The 22649-nt window shown below is 33.5% G+C and overlaps 1 protein-coding gene across 3 annotated transcripts in view; it reads left to right on the top strand.

Annotated features, from left to right (window-relative positions):
- LOC113495133 (alpha-2Db adrenergic receptor) overlaps nucleotides 1-22649 on the top strand; it is a 383296-nt gene that overhangs the window by 97769 nt on the left and 262878 nt on the right. The window lies entirely within an intron of this gene.

A 22649-nucleotide genomic window follows, 5' to 3' on the forward strand; every position in this document is an offset into this window, starting at 1 on the left:
CTTTTAACTTTTTACCGCTGATGGGGTTTCAGAAGGTTTTGTGAGATGACGTGTTAATGTTACTTGATCAAAAATATACGATTATGGGGTTAGGTTCGGGGTTATAAAATGTAAAAACTTTGATAGATTTTTGAGTTATTGTGACTGCAACATATCGTCATATACGAAAATATCATGAAAAATACGAAGTCTAAGAAAATACTGGCCTGATGGTCAAGTGGTTAGTGGTCTTGACTGCTATACCGGAGGTCGCCGGTTCCATTCCCACCCAGTATAATCGTGTGTGATGAGCAGGGTCATTTGCTCTGACGGGGTGTAATTTATCAATAATTTGTATGCATTTTGAAACATATAAATAAGTTTATCGGTTGTCTAGCCCTAATAATACTAGCTTTGCTTTATTTCAAACTAGATGGCGTTGTGTGAAAAGTTAAAGAATTGTATTATCCCTTTTCCCTCAGTTATGCGATAACTCTGGTTTCAAAAACTCACTATTTTGAAACCTAAAACAATACTCGTTGCTCAAATAGAGAAATAAATTCAATCCAATGTTTACAGATAAAAGAATTTCATAAGATTATCCGCATCTAATACAAACTTTCAATATAAATTTATATTGTCTGTCAGTATTTCTATAACTTCGATATCTAGTTGAAATCCAAATCTATTCAAATAAGGTTTATGTCAGCTTTCTAGAGTTGGAATAGTGCTGCCACTTGCATCACTACAAAATTTTGCATTCCTCACTTCGTTTTAAGAGATCCATGAAAAATCAAAACCAATTTTATGTGTTTTTTATTTCTATGCTGAACCGAGATCTTGTTTCTCGGTGTAGACATAATACTTAGTCATATAATCCATTGAGTTTTACTACAACTTTTCCATTGAATTTTTGCTTGAAATCTGTATTATAATTATTAAAGACTAGCTGTTGCCCGCTACTTCGTCCCCGTGGGTAGAAGATATAAGTTATGTTTTACTTATACCTGCCCGGTTTTTTTTCACATTTTCCATTGTATCTTAGCTCCTAATAGTCGCAGCGTGATGGCTTATAGCCTAAAGCCTTCCTCGATGAATGGTCTATTCAACACAAAAAGAATTTTTCACTTTGGACCAGTAGTTCCTGAGATTAGCGCGTTCAAACAAACAAACAAACTCTTCAGCTTTATATATTAGTACTAGCTGTTGCCCGCGACTTCGTCCACGTGGTTAGAATTTTCCCCGTCTTTTCCAGATTTTCCATTATATCTTCGCTCCTATTAGTCGCAGCGTGATGTTATATAGCCTATAGCCTTCCTTGATAAATGGTCTATTCAACACAAAAAGAATTTTTCAAATCGAACCAGTAGTTCCTGAGATTAGCGCGTTCAAACAAACAAACAAACAAACAAACTCTTCAGCTTTATATATTAGTATAAGTATATAGAGTATAGATAAGTATATAGATTAGGTATGCTAATTATAGCTTATGTAAATTCTATTTAGTATGCAGTAGTGTTTTTAAGGATTACTCGAGAAAAATATACCAAAAGAAAAAAAAAAAGAAAAACGGGTGTTATCTCAAAGTTTTCCCTTAAACTGTAGGCACCGAAAAAATATTCCAAAATGACAGTCATTTGAGTTTTATTTATTCGTATTGATCGTGCTAATGTCCAGTCATGATTGGTCTTCTGAAAATGTAAAATTCAACCATTTAACTCTAGAATTTTTAAACGAAAACAGAAAATATTGTGTTCTGCCATAATGGATTTTTGATGTTTGTCGAAGTACTGAAATAAAACGTCTGAAAATGTTCGGTTGGTTAAATTAAACTCGTATTTTGGTATTGCTTTAATTATAAAAGTTTTCATTCGGAACTAGATAGTATAATGAAAAATCTGTCAAGTACGAATCGGATTCACACACAAGGTTTTTAAAAAATAGCCTGAAACACAAAAATCGGTTTCGTGATAAATAATTTTCAGTCTAACAACCAACTGTTTGACCTCGATTACATAACTAGATCTTCTGAGAAAAATTCAACTGTCTAGATATCACGGTTCATGATACAGCTTGGAGGAGGATGGACGGACGTATAAAAAACACACAGACAGACAGGGAATCTTCAGCAAACCTACAAGTATAAATAATTTTCCTCCACTTGACAGTATGTAATTGTCGTTTGGTTATCAATTTCAAGAGTAGTTTGATCCATACAACCAACTGAAATGCCAAAGTCAAAGTTCGCAACCAATATCGGCTGCATACAAAATGATCGCTTGTTCATTCTTCGCCATGAATGTTGGCAACTCGTGGCTGGGAGCATACGCCAAAATCTGTTACTAAAATCATAAATTCAGAGCCCATTTGCAAATCAATACAACGTAGCTTGGAGCCCGCGTCTTGTTTAACAATGAATATTTGAAACAGCTTTGCCTATCGGCGAATTTCAATGGTGACAAACCGGCCAACCGGTTCTCAACTGGCTTGTACTGGTTTGTACCGGTTTCGGCTGGTTACCGCCAGTTCGAGGCGGCTCAAACTAACTCACAGTGGCAGAACATCGGATTATTCTGTTGCGAAGTTGAATGAGGCTGTAGTTTGAGTTTATTTGTGCGTGAATTTAATTCACGGTTAAGATCGACGTTCTGGAAGCGTACAGAAAGGTTTCGTGTTACCATTGTTTGGTGTGTTGTACCTGTTATTATATAAACGTAGGTAGTGTATGGGTGTAGGGATTGAATAGGTAAAGAGGAGCATCGTGACTCAAGTTTCTGAACTTGAGTTACTCTGATCGTAGGTATTTTACGATACTTTTAAAATACATTAGGTGTTTTCGTTGAAACCTTTTTTAAGACATTCTTCTTCAATGGAGTGGAACGCTTAAACGTTGACCCTACCTATAATATTTTTCTCATGTTGAGCATTTTTCTCATATTAATTAAATGATTTCGCGGTTATTTGCGATTTATTTCAAAACTTTTAACGCAAGTGGTTAACGAAAATTTAATAGTACCTCTTGTAAATTACCTACTTCCTTTTGAGAAATAAGTAAGGAAAATTTATAAATTATAATAAATAAATAAATAAAAATAAACAAATAAAAATATAAACATAATTTATTACTGCACCTTTACAAATAATTAACATGGCTGGCCGTCCTAAGTAATTTTTTACCGCCACTTCAAATCGACCATAAATTAAATAAACCAGAAAACTATTTTAAAATAATAACTCACCACGAATAAATTGAAATAACAAAATATTTCCATCAATTCCATCACAATTACACTCCGTTTGAGTATAACAACCAATCAACCACGCGGTAAGTGGTTAAAAACCGGGTAAAATATCCTATACCCGGGTCTTACCCGGGATTAACATGAAAACATTTCACCCGGATCATTTACAATGAAAGCTATTTAACTGCTATTAAGAATTAAATATGAATTACATTATATTAATTTAATTTATTAATTAATTGTACAAATATGGTTTCAATGAAATTTCGGCGCAGTCTAATTCGGGTTTTGGTATACTTCTATCAAGGGACGGCTAATGCTTGTCTGACTAGAAAATGTTATAATTAAAGTTATTTTTAAATTCATTAAAATATTATACTGCGATTAAAAGTTTTAATTAAAGTTAAGGTGTTTAAGAGGTCAACGTGGGTTCAAGTTAAAGACCATATATTTTTAGAGCAATAAAAAAGTAAAAATGCAATTATTTTTTATACTAATAATAGAGTGTAGATAATTATGCCAATGATAATTGTCATTTATGTGCGGGTTCAATCCTCGCATTTGACACAAGTTTTGTATGGTCTAGAAATTTATGTTCTTAGTCTAGGTGTATTTTCGATTGTGATATAGGTTTGTTTTTCTACAGTAAAATTATAAGAAGTATATTTCTTCAGTTCCGAAATCATTAGAAATATATTGTCAAGATGTAGACCTGACTACCTACGTTTGACGTTTTTAGTGCTACTAAAGGGTAAACATAGAATCCTACTGTCCGTCTGTCACCAATTCGTAATTTCATGAACCGTGAGACGAAGTTTGCACAAATGACGTAACAATAAATTATAATCAAAAATAAGCACCGAGTTGTACAGACACAAACTGTATGGATGACCTATTTCAGTTTGCAAATTTGATTTATTCGGCCAATTTCACTTACCACACTTGACCGTTTTAACACATTTTGATTCAATCACTTGTCTTCAAAAAAACAAAAAGGTAAACCTAGCAAATAACGATCAAACTACGTGAAATGATCAAAATGAACTGTGAATACAGCAAGACGATATCAAAGCCTTGGCTCAACAAAGCCTTTTCTCCTTTGCCCCTTTTTTAAAACCCACGGGAGTTTCATGTCGTTTGTACACTGATAGGGGAATGTTGAATTATACATGTTGTACTTCATATTGGAGTACGGTTGTAATACACACCTTGTTTATGTTTTGGGTTCCGTATGAATGGGGGGGGAGGAGGGTGTTGTTAGGACTTCATTTTTTGTTTTTTTTTTTTCATTTTATACATAGTAATTCTATTCTAAGGGAGAATCTAAGGGAGGCCTTTGCCCTGCAGTTGGATAGATATAAGTCTATTCTGGGTTTTATTGATAGTCACTGGTCGCGTCGTAGTTACTGTCTTAAAATATTTTAAAAGTCATATAGATACTTACCTGCATTAGTTTCAAACCTGCTTTCTCGCAAATACAACAAATCATTCATGTAAATAATAATTTTTAATATGATTTTTTTACCATGTATGTAACATATAAAATGCACTAAATAATCGAATATTGAGTATATAACGAAAAAAAAACAAATTTCCATTTTACCTCTGTCTATCACTTTTCTTAATCCACAAGAGAAAACCTAATCCACAAGGGAAAAATCAACTTTCCAACCCAAGGCATCAAAATATTTTCTTCCCAACGACTCAAGTCTCGGTCATTCAGCATTTCGTCTATCTCTTTGTGTCGTGCGCCACGTGGAACATCTCGACATACTTCAAACAGGCCGCCCTTAAATAAGTCTCGCTGTAGTGGACGCTGTGTAGTATACCTACCAGTGTATACGAACTATGTCTTCTTAAGATAGAATCTTGGGTTTGTATTTGTGTTTGGTTTAATTTCACATTTTCCTTTTTCGCAGTTGATCGCAAATATGTCATCGTTACGTCTTTTTGCATTTTGATGAGATTGACCATTTTCTCATGCCATGACTGTCAAATAATCTTTAATTTTTTGTTTGTAATATATTATGTGTATATATTATATATTATGTGCTTTTTTTTCTTTGAAATATCTTTCTTAATCAAGTGAGAAGTGTGAAATAATGCATTTAGTTTGTTGTGTAACTTTTTTTAGCAGTCGGTTATATATATATGCGTCATTAACTGATTTCTGCTCGAGAATAAATAGTAATAAATAATAAATATTCGTCCCAATACTGAGCACTATAGGGAAGGTTTTGAGCAGTGATCACCACGCGCCACGCTAGCTCACTACGGATGATTTCAGATTTCAATGTTTGGAATCCAGGTTTCCCTAGTAAACTACTCGAAAAATGAAAACATTCTTTTTCTTTTAGGACTACTATTACTTAATGTTTTGGCTGCCATAAATATTAGAAAATATTCTTAAAATTATATGTAAATCCATCTTCAAAGAGGTAATATAGGTTAGCCCACATACATAGTAACAACGTTCTATACCTCCAAACCTAATCTATGCCTGTCGAAAAGAAATGATTATGATAATCAAACGGGAGAATCGATTTTATGGTGGATTTCTCAATGTAATCGAATGACATAAATATACGGCGCTATTTCTGTCACTTTATATGACATGTTCCTCCTAGTTTCTAAGGTACCTTGGTAAGGGTTTACGAGGTGGGGAAGATGAAGATCTTTATTTCTTTCTTCTTTTAAAAGGGATAATAATAGATATGGTTATAAAGAATGTTAAGATTATATTTGTATTTCTTTAATACTATTTTCATTTGTTTATTTATTTAAACTTTCATGTACAATTGTGGTGCATTTTTGCGTATATACATAAAAAAAAATCTATGTCGCCAATTAAGAAATCGCTTTATCGTGAAAACATATTGGGAGATGAGAAGAGGAGGAGAGAATAAGATGTATTTAAAAGAGGGAATTAAAAAAAACACAAGTTTCCAATATTTGAAGTTTGTTTAAAAGTCCTTTGTATATTTAAAAACCTTTCACGTGACCAAAACACATAAACACCCCCATGATACTTTCAGCTACATCTAAAACCAAAAACCAAAAAAATAAGACATTAAAAAATGATTCCAATCAATTTTCGGGACACAAATAGCGTGACACAACACATTAGACCACATGAAGCAACGGGAATATCATTATCAATTCGACTTAGAAATCAGGGCAAAAAAATCAAGATTCTAAAATCGTGCGTAAGACAATTTATTAATGCACCCTCAGGACCAAAGGCCCGCCATGGAGATTTATTATGCCTACAACCTTATCTGAAATTAATCTCTGATTTAACGTACCTAAACCATTTTTTCTGAGCGGCTAATTCACCAATCCGTACCTAATCGCGTTCCTATGAACTTTGGTATCTGATCGAGTTCAAAATTGACAAATTATTTGGAATTTAGAACACGCTCATTAAAGCTGACAAGTCATGTCACTTGTCGAACATTAATGACTTCGATATGATTTAAAGTTTTTTTTCTTTTTTCATCCTGAGGCTTGTAGTTAACACTGTGTAGGACCTCTGAAAATAACTTATGTAGTTTTGAATTTTCCTGATTGTTTTCTATTCTGATACAAGGCAACACTGTCTTGATCCTGAATGTATTTATGATAGAAAATACATACCCTCCAATACGATGTGCGTTTTCTCCATTCAAAATATCTACTAGTCATCTCACTATTCACCACTTTTCTGATCTCATCTTTCATAATCCATCCATCTTAGTTTTTATCTGCCTATGCATTCACTTACAGACTTATTCTCTTTGTTACGTGACTTTTACCCCTGCTCATTACTTGCTCAAATGCCCATACTATAATAGAAGATTACCTTTCAACTTTTCTATGATTTGTCCTACTATTTTTATTCAATAAATATCAATCATAGCCTATTTTTTAGTCGTTCTTCTCTAAATTAAGTTTAGTTTATTTATTCTTCTTTCAATATTAACTCTTCGAATTATGAGGGCTTGCAGTCGGGCTTGTGCACGTACTTCCCTTTTTTAAGATAAAAAACAATTTTAAGACAATTTATCTAACGAAGATTTTAAAGAATTTGTAAGTTTGTGGTATGTGACGTTGTATCAATAGAAAGTCACGTGATTTGACATTAAAGGTCATGAGATAGCAAAGGAATACATCAATTTCTTACAAGTACTGATCGTAGTTTAAGTTAAAGTGACAATTGAAGGATAGAACTACAATTTCACCTTAAAGCTCAGTTCTGAGATCAGCTTAAACTTTTGTTTTTTACTTTCGTGTAATCCGCCCCAAAAGATGATTTTTCCTTCTAACCCTTAAGTTAATCTTTTTTTCTATTAAACGAAAAGAATTTGAAAATGTTATTTAGTTTTAATTTCAGAAGCGAAATGGTTTTTGTTTGGCTTTGTAATTTCTAATGATCTTTTTATGAATGGAATGAGATTCTGTTATTTTTTAATGCTTCTAATAGCTTTCTATATAACTTTCTGGACGTAGATTTTAATAGGATAATTAGTAGGGAATTACTTTGCTCGTATAGTTTTTATAGACAGAAATAAAGTTAAACTACCTATAAATAGATAACTAATTATTTTTATTAATTGCTATAAGTAGGACAGTATGTTTTATGAAATCAGACCACCGTTTTTTAAGACAGACGAGAACACGCTACATAATATCCATCATGCATAAATTAAAGTTTTTGTAATTTAAAATTTGGTAGCTATTGAAATAGTGAACATAATACACACTTTATAGCATAACTAGCTGACCAGCCAACGTTGTTTTGCCTAATAAATTATTTCTAGTAGTATGTATTTTTGAATGCCTGATTATAAAAAAAAACAAAAAAAAATTGTCCAAAAAGTTTTTTTTTGTGTGAGAGAACCTTAACTCTTAGGGGTATGAAAAATAGATGTTAGTCGATTTTCAGACCTACTGAATACGCAATAAAATTTGGTGAAAATCGGTTTCGGAGGAGTACGGTAACTAACATCGTGACACGGGAATTATATATGATAAATAGTCTTAACAACAAAATAAAACATAAATAACTCAATTAAATTACTACGTAAGTATGAGTATCTTATTCTGCACTTACATATATTTTTATCGCATTTCAAATGCTGTTCAAGACTATTTAAGTTCGAATGACCACAGGGGACCACATAAAAGGACTTTATGTTCCGGTAATGGTCGTAAACCACAGTTTAATTATAATGCGAGGCGTAAACTTTATTACTAATATCCGTAACATTATTATTTTATAGTCTTGTAAACGATTCTACGGTTTGTGTACGCAAATGGTCATGTTTGTGCCGTTAGTTTGTAGGTTTATACCCTAAGTAAGGTTCTTTGTGGTCTGTTCTGGTCAGTAACGGTATAGAGATAATGTTAAAGCTTATGAAATAGACAACTGACTTTGAATAAAAAATACTTTTTTTCAGTACAACTATTAAAGTCGAACTCTTAGAATACAACACAAAATCAACTTTACCAAATTGAATTAAGGGCGCTATTCAGTTTCGGATTCTATCACTGATATTCTAAGGAATAATCAACCTTATATCCGTCTCCATAAGAGCATTCAATTTCACAATAATACTTCCAACATGCCACGCAAAAATCACTCTTATAACCATGTTTTAAGGGTACAATTAATTCTGGAGTGCTACTACTGACATGCCATGGGTAGTGATCCTGTTTGTTGGAGTTAGCATGATAAGCCAGGTTTGAAGGGTGACGAGGGTGCACCATCAATCAGAGGGCGAAGCCTGCTCGATGGTGGAAACTAATTAATCAGAACTAGCATGAACTGCAATGGAATAGATAAAGAAGGAACCAAAACTGGTCGAGTGCAGTTTGGGCATATGGGCAAAAAACAAATTGATTGTTTAATAAATGTTTTTGAAGGCAGTGTAGAGGAATTAATTCAGTACCAAATAATTTTTTGTCAGTAATATTTATCTTCGATTTTTATTTTTAGTATTTTTTAAACAAAAATGCGTCGTTACTGAAAATTTCGACAGACTGACATTCAACGCTGTCTTATTAATAAGGTTTACTCATTGGTAACGGGACCTTTAACTAATATCATTGTAAAAAAATTACGGCTAGTAATAGATGTCCGTCAACACAATCAGATTATTAAGAAGAACTAAACACAATAAAATCTAATGTTGTGTTAAAACGTAACATTGATGCATACGTTGATAGTTCATACGTGGGAGCGTAAAAGCGTACTTAAAATAAATTCCTTTAACTTGCTAAAAATTGCGAATTACTGAATTTTAGATTGTGGTAACGGATTTTAGTTCCTGACTGTATAAATCTAGCCTTTTTCTCCATACCATACCATGTTAGGGTTAGACTTTCAGCCTTACCAGCTTGCCATAATCCTAAAAAAACATTAAAATACGACCAAACTAGTCATTCAAAACGTATTCCAATTTCACTTAATCCCAAAAATAAAATGAAAGTAGAAATATTCAGTGACCCTTGAATACCCACAAATGAATCGCTTAAATATAATACCGAGATACGAATTATATTTAAAGGAGGATAATCTTACAAATTCAATCTACTTACTGATGTTGTAAGCTTCGTACTGATTTCAGTTTTATTATTTTTGTCTCAGAATTCACTGGTATTTGGGAGAGAAAATTTATGAAATATCTGGGATAGAAGGGGTTGGACGCATAGGAGAAAAGTATTTTTTTCCTTCCTTGTATTATGATTTAGACAACTGATAAACAGATATTTCTAAAAACATACATAATATGGACAAATTACAACCAGACTCGGCTTCGTGTGGGTAAAAGGTAAAGATGGTTGTGGTTTTTAAGGGAGGCAGTAGTTGGCTCTAAGCCTTAGCAGGGAATGGCGATAGACTGTTAGGATAGTGACATGCAACTGGTTTTGATATTTATAGTCCTACCAGAGCTTCCAACTTTTTGCTGATACTTTCAAAACAAATTACATTATCACAGTTTGTTACATCATCATCTCTATGTTGACTCATCATACAGTCAATTTGCACTGCACTATCATAAATAAAATCGATGCCTCATAGTTCGTTAGAAGCACTGGAACCAATATATTCGTCCAAACATAGTAACCAAATCCCTTTGACAGCGTATGATTTATGAAGTCAATAAAATAAAATATTTTCACGTCGATTGACATGTACTGTCCAAAAGTTATTCTAAAAAGCTACGGCTGAATGACGATCCGAATTCATATTCATTGTGGAACTAAAAAATTTCGAACGGTGACAGAAATTTATTTGGGCAGTGCTATGGATGTATGCTGTTATAGGCAATTAGGAATTGCTCATTTGGGAATGGTGGGGCTAAAATATTTAAGGTTTAATGTCATTGGAAAAGATGGTATACAGATCTTGGTTGATCAAGAAAATGAAATAGTTTATTCTGCAAGAAGAATAAATGAAATTAGTTTTACATGAGCAATTATTATCTTAAGCTATTTCTTTAGTTATCATCGACGTTTGCTTATTGGCTGCCCTCAGAAGAAAGGTGGAAATAAACTCAGGGGTCTAGAGATGTAGTAGATTTGTGCACAACTTTGTGATCTATTTCGTATCGAGTCGATGTCAATGTTGTTACCAGAATTAAATTGTCTTTAGTATTCATCAGATTTTCCTTAGCACATAGAAGATGTTAGTAAGTATTATGATTTTTATTTAACTTTCAATAGGATGGCCATCCATATTCCTTAAATATTTCATTCGAGTATTAAAAGATTATCAATATTTGTTTATCTGCACTTTGCATAACACCAAAATCAATTTAGGTGGACTATTTTTTAGGTTAGGAGCTTACAAATGTACCAACTTGCAAGATTTTTGTATCAAGACCAATTTCGAGGACTTTTTCTCCATGTCCTATTTCATCTTATCACTTCTCCAGTTTCCAGTACTCCCAAGTATTTTACAACGATTAATTCAGTGGACGAAATTGTAATTCCTGAACTTAGTTACAAATTCCCTTGTCTGGTTGGCACGGCGCTATTCTTTGTGTGTTGGGACCTGCTTCATAGTGGAATTTCAGAAGGTTTATTTATCACAATAACTTAAAGTCGTGTGGACTTGAGCTGTTGACTATCTGTTGTAGTAATTAAGGTTTAAAAGTAATAAATGGTCTTTGCGAAATGTCATGCTAAATATCGTTACCTCAATCAGTTTTAAAGTATTTTCTCCATGTTTTTTTGGCTTTCCGTACCTGAAGGGTAAAAACGGACCCTTATTACTCTGATATAGGTATGTCCGTCTGTGTATCCATCTGTCATCAGGATCTCCTGAATCGTGATAGCTATGTAGACAATTGAACTTGACACAAATAATGTACGCGGGTTGGCTAAATAAAAATAAAAGTCCAATACTTTTATTTTTAGTAACAGGACATATATTGTATGATTGACTATTTTTTATTATAGAAAATTCGTATTTCCTTATCCCTGTTTGTACGGAACCCACTTTGTTACGATTCCTATCATTTGAGGTACAATGGCGGCAAGTGAACATTCAAGTATTCTTGAAACTTATTTTTTAGGTGATCAGATTTAATACTTCCATTACTTTGAATGATTAAGAAGAAAAGGTGGATCCCGCAGTAAGCAATTAAATCCTTGTGTAACGAAGGATTTCTAGCATTCAAATCACATGCACGAGACTCAGGCTAGCACTGATAGGTCACACAAATTTTTGCCCACGCGGGGATTGAACCCGTGTAGGCATACCCTCATACACGTCGTATACTATCCGCGCATTCATTGTTCCAAGCAGATTTGTTGAACGTTTACGATTGTAGATGTCTTTTGTTTTATTACTATTTTACGAGCTAAATTTATTGTTTGTCATCAATTATAATAAGTAGATACATAACATAATGGTGTTAAACAATAATTCTCATCACGAGTTCATATAAATTGCATGCATTTGCATGTTTTGATTTAAGTGGTAATATTTTCCATACACGTAATTTGTAATGTGATAGCATTATAAATGAAATTACTAAACAATCATATTGTTTTGATGTGTTTATCTTGTGAAATGGTTGATCGTTTAGCTAGGTTCTTTTGGGATTGGGAAAGAGAGTCTAATACCAGCGTATATACGTCCCACAGCTGGGCATAGGCCTGTTTCTGTATAGGGAAGGTTGATCACCACGCTATCTCACTGCGGGTGAATTCAGATTCGAATAGTTGTAATCCAGGTTTCCTTCACCATTAGTCAGAAGTGTCTTAGAATAATTAGGAATGTACAAAAATAATTATAACCTTGAAAAGGTGACACGATGACATTCAATGTTTCTAGAATTCAACCAGACCGAACGCAGCATAATTGAGTAATCCTCTCAGTTTAACCCTAAACAATTATTTAACAAATTCCTCTAAATAAACCGATAGCCACAAAGCGCATGTTTCCAACATACAAAATCTGAGAAAAACCTAACGTCACCTTCTCAACCTATTGACCGTGATAATAGCGTCCATTAACCCCCGTCCTGACGCGCAATAGAAAACCTTAGTAAATAATAAATAAAAACAAATCAGAGACCTACCATCACTACTCAAAGTAATATAATTACGTTTGCTCGAGCGAGATGCCACTATACGCCCTGTATACCTCTGTCACTTTCACACACCACAATAATATTACTGTTAGCATTCGAAGGCCCTCAGTTCGATTCCCTGGGACGCTGACGTCATAAAGAATTCACCGACAATACACTGGCGGCTCGTGTGCTGTTATTTATTGACGTCACTGGTACACTGCTGGCCAAAAATACGGAGCAGCAATAATAAATTATTGTTGTTATTTTTTTGTAAAAATTTTGATGGACTATGTTATATATCGTTTGTGATTAATTGAGTATGAAGTTTTTTAAACGACGTCCGCAGTAAGGATTTCAATCCTTGTTTCTTGTAGGTTTCACAAACATTTAAGTCACATGCACGAAGACTCCTAGATTCAGGACAAGTTTTCGTGGATTATACAAATGCAAGGGTTTGGTTTGGTGAACTCAACCACTTGGCTATCTAGATTTCTGCAAGGTTTTTGTCCAGCAGTAGGCTCAAGCAAAGTTAAGTTGTGTTAGTCCGTTTATCGAAAAAAAACTATCATCATGCATTAAAAAATTAGAACCAGAGAATCTACGAAATGTGTTACTAACAGTGCCAAAGACAAAGTGCATTTTTAAAGTACTAATTTCAATTTTAAATTCCTAACTTAGATCTTTAAAACACACGGGCCAAATCGCACTCAACATCTATTAAATAATATCGTGATGAATCAACCCCACTCAAATTATTACAATGACAAAATTATGTCAGTTGGGGTCAACAGCTCAACTTCCTATTCCAAAAACTAGTTTAACTGTCATGAAATATTACTACTTTAGTCAGGATGAGAGCATGTTAGCTGTCAACTAAGTATGCAATTCTAGACACAAAAGTTTAGGGTCAGAATGCTGAAACGTCAATAATTTTTTCGTTACCAGTAGGTACTGCAATGTATCTCTCGCTTGAATGTAGAAAACGGTGACAGCTACCTAGATATTTAACGCTTTTTTATTGAATTTAGCAAAACTTCAACAGATAACTTTAATATTCAGGAACTAAAAGTCTTATCTTCCTATGATGGGTACTAAACTTGGTGTCAGAGTTTTTACTTTTCTTTGAAACATTTCCAGCTTCAATTGGTGGTTTTCTCACGATTTTTTCCGTCATCGTCTTAAGCAAGTTAAAGTAATTAACACCTGCCACAATCAGTGGAATGGTGGTTAGTAAGACGCACATGAATTCGATAATACATTGGAGACTAACAGGATTTGAACCTTGATCTTTTGATTTCTTAGTCTAATGGACATACCACTCGGACCACTACTGGAGAATAATTTATGTTTCTAAAATGCCAGTATTCAGATGAACGTAGTTTTTTTGTACAGCGATAAACTGCATTGAAGAAGTCCGTTTTAGTAGCCATTAGCAGCTTTTAAAACAAAAAGCTGTGAATGCTGCTACGAGTATTTATACAAAGCTGAAAAAAGAAAACAGACTTCCCAGAAAAATGTGAGAAGAATTCTGGTTACTTATGAATAAGATTTTAAGTATTTATAAGTTTAAAAATATAAATAATACTAGGATATTTGCGTCCCAGACTAGGCTAGCGTGTCGCTTACTGCGGAATGGTGATTTCAGATTCCAATATATGGGATCCAGGTTTTCTCACAATGATTACTTTTTTCGCTTGTCACAGATATCTTTGAATCATTAAGAAATTACATAAAAGATTGAAAGAATGGCATTGGTACTTACTTACGTTGAGAACATACCTGTACCTCAATTTTCATCTACATAAGGCACCGAGACATACGTTTATAGTTTATCACAAAAATAAAATAAACTTCCATAAAAAGCACTAAAATAAAAATGTTAGTATTTGGAACAAATCCAACGTATACAACAAGAAGTTTAGAACTAAAAGTATTAACTTTCGTGATATTTAATTTTCCAATAAGTTACTTCGAATTTTTGACGACCATCATAAATAATATTATTTATTTAACAACACTGGTGCCGTATTTCTGTCCCGACTTGCATCAAGCGAGCTGTGCATCGAATGGAAAACTATAAACTACGAAATTAAATGCAGAGATTTGTTTGTAAAAGCTATGGATGCCTGTCAAACAGAATCATATGGGTAGCATAACTCATGTTGGTTTGGATCATAATATAGGGTTGAGTATTGATGTAGGTAACTCAGAAATGTTGGGCAAAGTCTTAATCATATTTCTAGGGTGCACAATTTTAACAGTATTCAGTATGAGAATAGATTTTAAAAGTTTTGGTATAGGATATGCCTGTGAAGTTTAAGGGAAATTAGAAGAAGAAGAAGCGTTTGTAATGTTACTGAGAAAGCGTCTTTTTTTCACAGCAAAAAAAATGTACAAAACATTGTCATTCATTTTAGTTAAAATTTTCGATTTATTGCAATTCATTTCTTAGTATATTGCGTTTCCCAGTAAAATGAATCCCACCAAAAACATTAAATGTAAAAAAATGCCAAGTCTCTCGATGCAGTCTTTCCATCGTAAAAAGTTTTGAGATCTCATAGAAGCCAAGTCCTATTCAAAATATTTTGTAGTTATAAATCAACATTTAGTAATTGTATCAATAGTTTTCTTTATATTATAATTATAGTGACTTGGCAATGAGCACAAGAAGAAACAAATAAAACGGCATATTTGTAGGAGTTGAAAGTTACACACACCGCATGCGTAAACATTAATATCACAAAATTAATTTTCTTTTGGTTTATCCGTGTCGTCCCAACCGAATTTCGGCAACGGCAGTCAGTCTTAGTGTACTCTCGATTCATTTACTTTCATAAAGCGATGGCCCGTAAGGTATTCTTAATTATTGTATTGGAGCATGTAGTCGGTAGTGACCATCATGATTCACACATAACAAATAATCTGATCACTGGTCTCGTCAGTAACATTTGCACATAATTCCAGGCATCAAGCAGCTTTTAATTTGTGCTCATTGCCAAGTCACTATAATTATAATATAAAGAAAACTATTGATACAATTACTAAATGTTGATTTATAACTACAAAATATTTTGAATAGGACTTGGCTTCTATGAGATCTCAAAACTTTTTGCGATGGAAAGACTGCATCGAGAGACTTGGCATTTTTTTACATTTAATGTTTTTGGTGGGATCTCATTTATTTTTTGTAAGTGTATTTCTTTCTTTTTTTTTAGGTGTCATAATTTCTAGGACTTCAGCTACTGCTTTGCTTAGAACCCATTCTCTATCTCTATCTCTTTTGTTTCTTCTCTGAGACTTCGTTACTTCTAATGTAAACAAGCTTAAACTTATATATATATGCATATATATATCTACTAACTTACAAACTATAGCTAAACTAAACTAAATAACACGTAAAGTTCTCCGAATATCAATTATCACTACAATATTTTTTAGTTTCGAAATGGTTTTCATAGACAGGTGGCGCTATCAAATGAAAATTATCGAATTATTCTGAAGTACTACTTAGACTGCGCTTTGTAACGAAACCATAGCGCGATTCAGACACGTACAACGCCATCTATCGAGCGCGCATACAATATTTATCGCAATACAATGGAGTTTTAGCTTTATTAATTTAATGAATTATGAATTTTATGTATTAATTTGTATTAATGATAGTCTGTGTATTACATTTATATTATTCTTTTCTATTCTATGTATGTATTCATCCAATTGAATAGGTACTTAAACAACGAACAAAGTTAACAATGCAGTCAAAATCCATACATAATGTTCTTGCCAAACCGCAAATATAAAATTGTTTTCTATGGCATATTATTTTTTAATGTTTTTATAATTTTTCCTTTATATGTGGCTAAGGACTACTATCTTGGTGCAAAATTTGAAGTTTCTAAGTCTGCTAGAAGTACCTTAGATTTTTGATGATCTGTCAGTGAGTCAGTGAGTCAGTGAGTCAGTGAGTGACAAAATGGTGTAACTTTGATCGACCGTAACTCCTAAACCATTAATTCAATTGGCATGTAATTTCGAACTTAAGCTTGTTCTAATGCCTACTATTATTCCCCGAAAAGCTAAACTCCTAGCTTTGTCCACGTCGAAGATACAGGGGGGGCGAAACAGCCGCGAATCGCTTCGAGAAAAGATGGTACGGCCGTGCCCGTTTTGCTCGAGACTTGGCAGGGGCACTGCCGTGCCCTCAGATGCCACAATTATTCAATATTGGTTTGAGAATAGACTACTTTCAGATCCGATCGCAGTAGACAGATACTTTATATTGTTTATGGCCTGGATTAACACATAAAATAGTTCCTGTTCTATCTATTTTCGGCTTGTAGCAGGCGGAGCCGTTTTCAAAAGCAACCAAATCATATCTTACGAACAAAAACTACACCTCCGATTTACATGGACCTAACATTACGACAACTACCAATAAGACTCCAACATCGTTTCTACAAGGTACCATTAAACCATGATAGATTCACGCTAGTCTCTATACGGTATGGGCAGGGAGCCAACACCCATCAAAACCGAATGTTCTCAACTCGCACGGAATTACAAATAGTGGTCACATTTAAATACTATTGCAGTTATGTGGGGGATATAAATCTAGGCTCCTAGACTATCTGTAGTGGGTGTTTAAATAAATCTTGATTTTAGTCGCTTTGGAAATGTAAATTCATTGCTAAAGCTGAGTAGGGCACACAGTTTCAAATATTGGGATTGAAAATGCCTTATTGATGGCACTTTTCAAGGTTCCGTACCTGAAAGGTAAAAATAAAAACCTATTACTAAACCTCCGCTGTCTGTCCATCTGTATGTCACTAAACTATATCTCATGAACTGTGATTGATAGACAGTTAATTTTTTTACAGATGAAAAAATGATATTCATTTTTTTCTGCCAAAGTCCCTAACTGGATACCCTAAACAGAAACGCTGATATAAACACAGACGCCATACCCTCTTTTCAAGTTTAAAAACTATGTTATAGACAATCTTTCACTTAAGTCTCTTATTGCTTACTATAAAACATTAAACATAAACATTAATACTACATTATTAAAGCAAACCCAGCTTCGAAAATCTCTTTACTACCGACAAAGCATTGCTTTAATAAAACAATTTCGAACGTACGATAATTTCTCACCTAAAACGAAAACTGTAGCACAACCTCATAAACCTCGTCACACAGAAACTTGCCTAAAACAGTAATACAATTACTTTCCGGAATTTATTATTTACATGCATGCGAATCAACATTCCCAAATTCCGAAGCTACACAAATTTAATACTTAGCGCTTTGGAATAAGTGTCATATTTGCATGCACAATTATGAATGTTAATTTGCCCCGGATGTTCTCGTTGCTACAGAAATCAATGTGACAACTGGAGCTAGTGTCATTTGCAGGAGTACTACTATTTAAACTCGAATTAATAAATGAGGTGAGTTTTTTGTGAGTGAGTTATGTAGTATGTTATAGGTATCATGACACAAAATTAATTATACAATTATGATGAGGCTTGGAAATAAGAGATAATAGTAACAAGAAAAATGCATCACCAATAGTGCGAAAATTCTTTAAATGTAATAAATCAAATTACACTTAATTGGGAAAACAATACAAAAACTGTTAATTCGACTTCAATACATAAGTGTGTAAAAAGATTTCTAACCCAGTACTTCCCAAATCATTTTTGTTCAACATTTAAATGAAATTAGACTCCTTTGCAAAAGGTACCAGATTGAAACCTCCACGACTATCAACCAAGATCCACTTGCAATCCAGACCCTCAATCTAGTTAATACTGTCAACCAATCGCAGCCTGACCAACACTTCGTTTGTCCAGTCACTTAGATCGTCTTCCTCAATCTCCTGGCACTTTATCTGGCTTACAGATGTGGCTGAGAAGAACCCTATCTTAATGTGTGGAAGAACTCATTCAGAGTTCACTTAAAAATTCAATTTTGATAAGGAAGAAGAATGATAGCAATTGAAGAAAGTATTTAATCTTTTTAAGCTACTGACCTAGTTTTGTAAAACAATGCTGTTTTTAATTGAATGAAATTTATTATAGTTCGGAACCAAAGGGTAAAAACAGAAGCCTATTGCTAATTCTGCGCTGGCTGTTACTCTATCTAACCGTCTCTCAACAGATTTATCTTATGAACCTAGAACTAATTCAGGTCAATTTTAACAAGACAAATATAATTGTATTGGCCTGTTGGTCATTTGGTTAGTGGCCCTGTTTGTTACACCAGAAGTCGTGGCTTCGATTCCCACCCAGACCGACGAGTTTATCGTTTGTTCTGTACCTGGGCGTCGCATATCTACAGTATGATTTAGAAACACACAAGTATGTTTATCAGTTGTCTAATACTCATAATAGCTTTGCTTAGTTTAAGACTAGATCGCATTGTGTGAAAGTTTTGAAATCTGATATTGTTTTATATTATTCAATTTTCTAGCCACTCTTTCATAATAATTAAAAACGAAATGCTTAATCAATTGCGACATGTCTCAACGAACTTGGCACAAACTCATGTACGAATTAAATTGGAATTGTAGGACACAATTATTTATGTGAGTTGTTATTATGAAGCGAATTGAATCGGATTTATTTTGTTTTGTTGCTTGGTTAGTCAAGAAGACGGTGAAGGTTGGGTGGAATGAGACTTGTGACTAAATGAGTCTGAAACTTTTTTTTCTTACTTCAATTTGATTTAGTGGAATATCGTTTTTACATTAATGTCCTTGTTATTAGAGAGATCAATCACATTAATGTTATAAATGCGAAAGTATGTAAGTACTTTTCACGTTCAAATTTAGGGACAGATTTTGAAATATGGAGATAAGGCTACCTTTATCCGACTGCATAAAAGAAACGTAATGCTGTTGCAGGTATAATCGACATCTTCCTTGAGGCCAATCTCTTTAAGGATCAACATCGATCAACAATGAAGATGTTGACTTACCTAATGTTTAAAAAATAAAAATCATAAATCATTTATTCAAATTAGGCTACTAAGTAGCACTTTTTGAAGGTTAGATTACATTGGACAGCACCCAGTTTTGCTCACCCTTCATCGCTTCCTAAATGCTTTAGCTGTGAGAGAAGAAACGGCGCAACAAACACCCCAGCAGCACGCTGTCTTTGCGTTTACAAGATTATTATAAAAAAAATAACTATGAAGGTGCTGAACAAACAAATATTTGAGGTCGCTGTACCTAAGTCATTATGACCTTAAACTGACAAAAGTAAAGAATGTCAAAAGTATCTGCTTAGGTAAAGCTAATTAAGTGATCGGATGTACGAGTATCTGATACTTTGCCAGTATTGTCTAGTTACGTCAAGATATTATAAACACATAAAATTAATGTTCATTCATGTTCAGCAACATACTGGATACAAAAGATGGTGCCTACGCCACGTTAATATTGTTACTTAAATCATTCATTATTACTGCCATACAATATCAAAAATAACTCCAAATAGTTTTATTTAAAAGTGCTATAAAATAAATACAAAATTTTAATAATAAAATACCATAGTAGGGGCCGTTGTAAATTCAAAATTTCAGCTACCGCGTCTGACGTGGTGTTGCGGGCAAATTTTGAAACATTTGCTGTGTTCGCATTGCCAGCTTGTGGCAACTGATCTTTTGCTAATTATAGATACAATTAAATTACATAAATAGCTTTAAAAGATAAACATTTTTAGTGCCTTGTTAAATATTGTAAGGACATAATGAGATGTGAAAGACATTGGTCTGTGGTTCTAATATAAATGTTCCCGAATATTGTTCTAATGAATGGATGTTTTGTATTTTTTCATTTTTTATTACACGAGAACGTGGAACGTAGAGTCAAATTAGTTGAACTCACTCGCCCGCCAAGTCAGCTCATAATTAAGGACTCCGATTGGGTCCGAAACTAGTCGGGCAATCCCGATTAATACCTGCGAGTAAACCGTTGCATCGTTTAATAATTAATCAGATACTAGAAAAAGACAAGTTGTTAATGTATTAGTTATTATTCAAAAATAAAACATTTCTCCGAGTATTTTTATAAAAAAAATATGTTTTATACTAAACGTAATTTATAACAACACCCTTTGACACTCCCGACAAGATTAATAACAGGAGCAAAAGTACATTTATTACAAAAAAAAAACTAATTTATCAACTACTGATATTTATTAGGTTACAAATTAAAAAATAGTTTGTAGGTAAACACGTAACATTTGCTACTAGCTCCTGAAGTTTGAACACTATTCTACCTAGTTATGGTGCAAGCGGGACAGCGCTATATAGAACGTAGTAGCATCTCGCTCTTACACCGGCAAAAACCTACCAATCAAGTGTTTAGTAAACGCATTAACCTCAATATTTGTAAACAGTTTGAAAACAAAGAAAAAGTAATAAAAAAGTTGTCAAATCTTTATATTGTTTATATAAACAAATTAGGTGGTTTCTCGAAATTTTTCCGTTCGTTGTTATTCCAGTGAAACTTATTAAAGTTTTTGGCAGAAAATTTCAAGAACGTTTTTTTGTCTTTATCCACAAAAATATCAGGTTCGTAAACCCTGCTAGGTAAGTAGTAATTATTTACTTGTTATATACGCTATTAAGTCAACACTAAATTAAGAAAAGACATTTATTAACTTAATAACAAGTTTTTTTTTAATTTGATAATTATCGTGAGACTGATTCATTCGAAAGTCAGTTCGACTCGCGACCAAGCCGCGTCAGCTCATGATTAAGGACTCCGGTTGGGTCCGAAACTAGTCGCCCCCCCCCAATACATACGCGTGAGTAAACCGTTACATCATTTAATAAGTTTTCATTACTTGTACTTGTCCGTTCAACTTTTTGGTTTCTGATTGAGCTGAATTTTACACATACATGATTATTGTGGAACTCGAAGTTGGACATCCTCATAACTTTACATAGTTGTGTTTCATTCATATTAACCAAGTTTTGATCCCTGAAAGCTTGGTCTTATTTTTTTTATGACCATTAAGCTACGATAGTTAGAAGCAATTGTGTAGGTCCTACAACACAGGGAATCCTAGTGTGGGTTCTCGGGCATAACCAATGATGTAAAAAAATCTAGCATTAAACGTTATTTTCCATTTTTCACTGTGAAGATTAGAACAGAAACAACATTGTCTTCTATATGAATTTACAGAACAAAATGAAACGTCACAAATCCAATAAATAACAAAATGAAATAGAAGAATGTAGTACTCGCAATTTTTCCATTCCCAATCAACAAGTAACCATTCTATTCCCGTCGAATATTGATTCGTTCACTCCGTCACTGGCACGTTCACTCACATTCAGCCATCAATCATAGCTTCGTTCGATCAGTCTATCATTCAATTACCCTTCTACTAACATAGCTTGTTTTTTTTATTTAGAGGCTCTATTCTCAAAGGTGTAGAGGCCTATTATCAAAAGTTCACTGCCGATCGATCTTTACCTTAAATAAAAGAACTCTATATTTTTTAAGCGCTTTGTTTTGTTCTTTTTTTTCAGTTTTTTAAATCCCTTACACTGAAGAGTTATATTTTTCCTAAGCAGTTATGTACGAAGAAGACGAAACACAATTTTTATTTTTTTGTTTAGCTTTATTGCCCAAAAGGGTCCATTCGTACCATTTGATGTGGTATCAAATCATTTCGACATCACACGTTTCTTCCCGTAAAGGCAAGGGTTACCAAGCCGAATTTTACATTGCACTATTTAGAATTCCTGTTTCCTTCACCGATTGTCATTGTCAGTAGTGTCTTGTAATAATTAGAAAAGAACATTTATTTTTTAAAAGTCACATTCGTGATTCGCCTGCATTAGGATC

Source organism: Trichoplusia ni, chromosome 6, assembly GCF_003590095.1.
Source record: "Trichoplusia ni isolate ovarian cell line Hi5 chromosome 6, tn1, whole genome shotgun sequence".
NCBI classification, from domain to species: domain Eukaryota; kingdom Metazoa; phylum Arthropoda; class Insecta; order Lepidoptera; family Noctuidae; genus Trichoplusia; species Trichoplusia ni.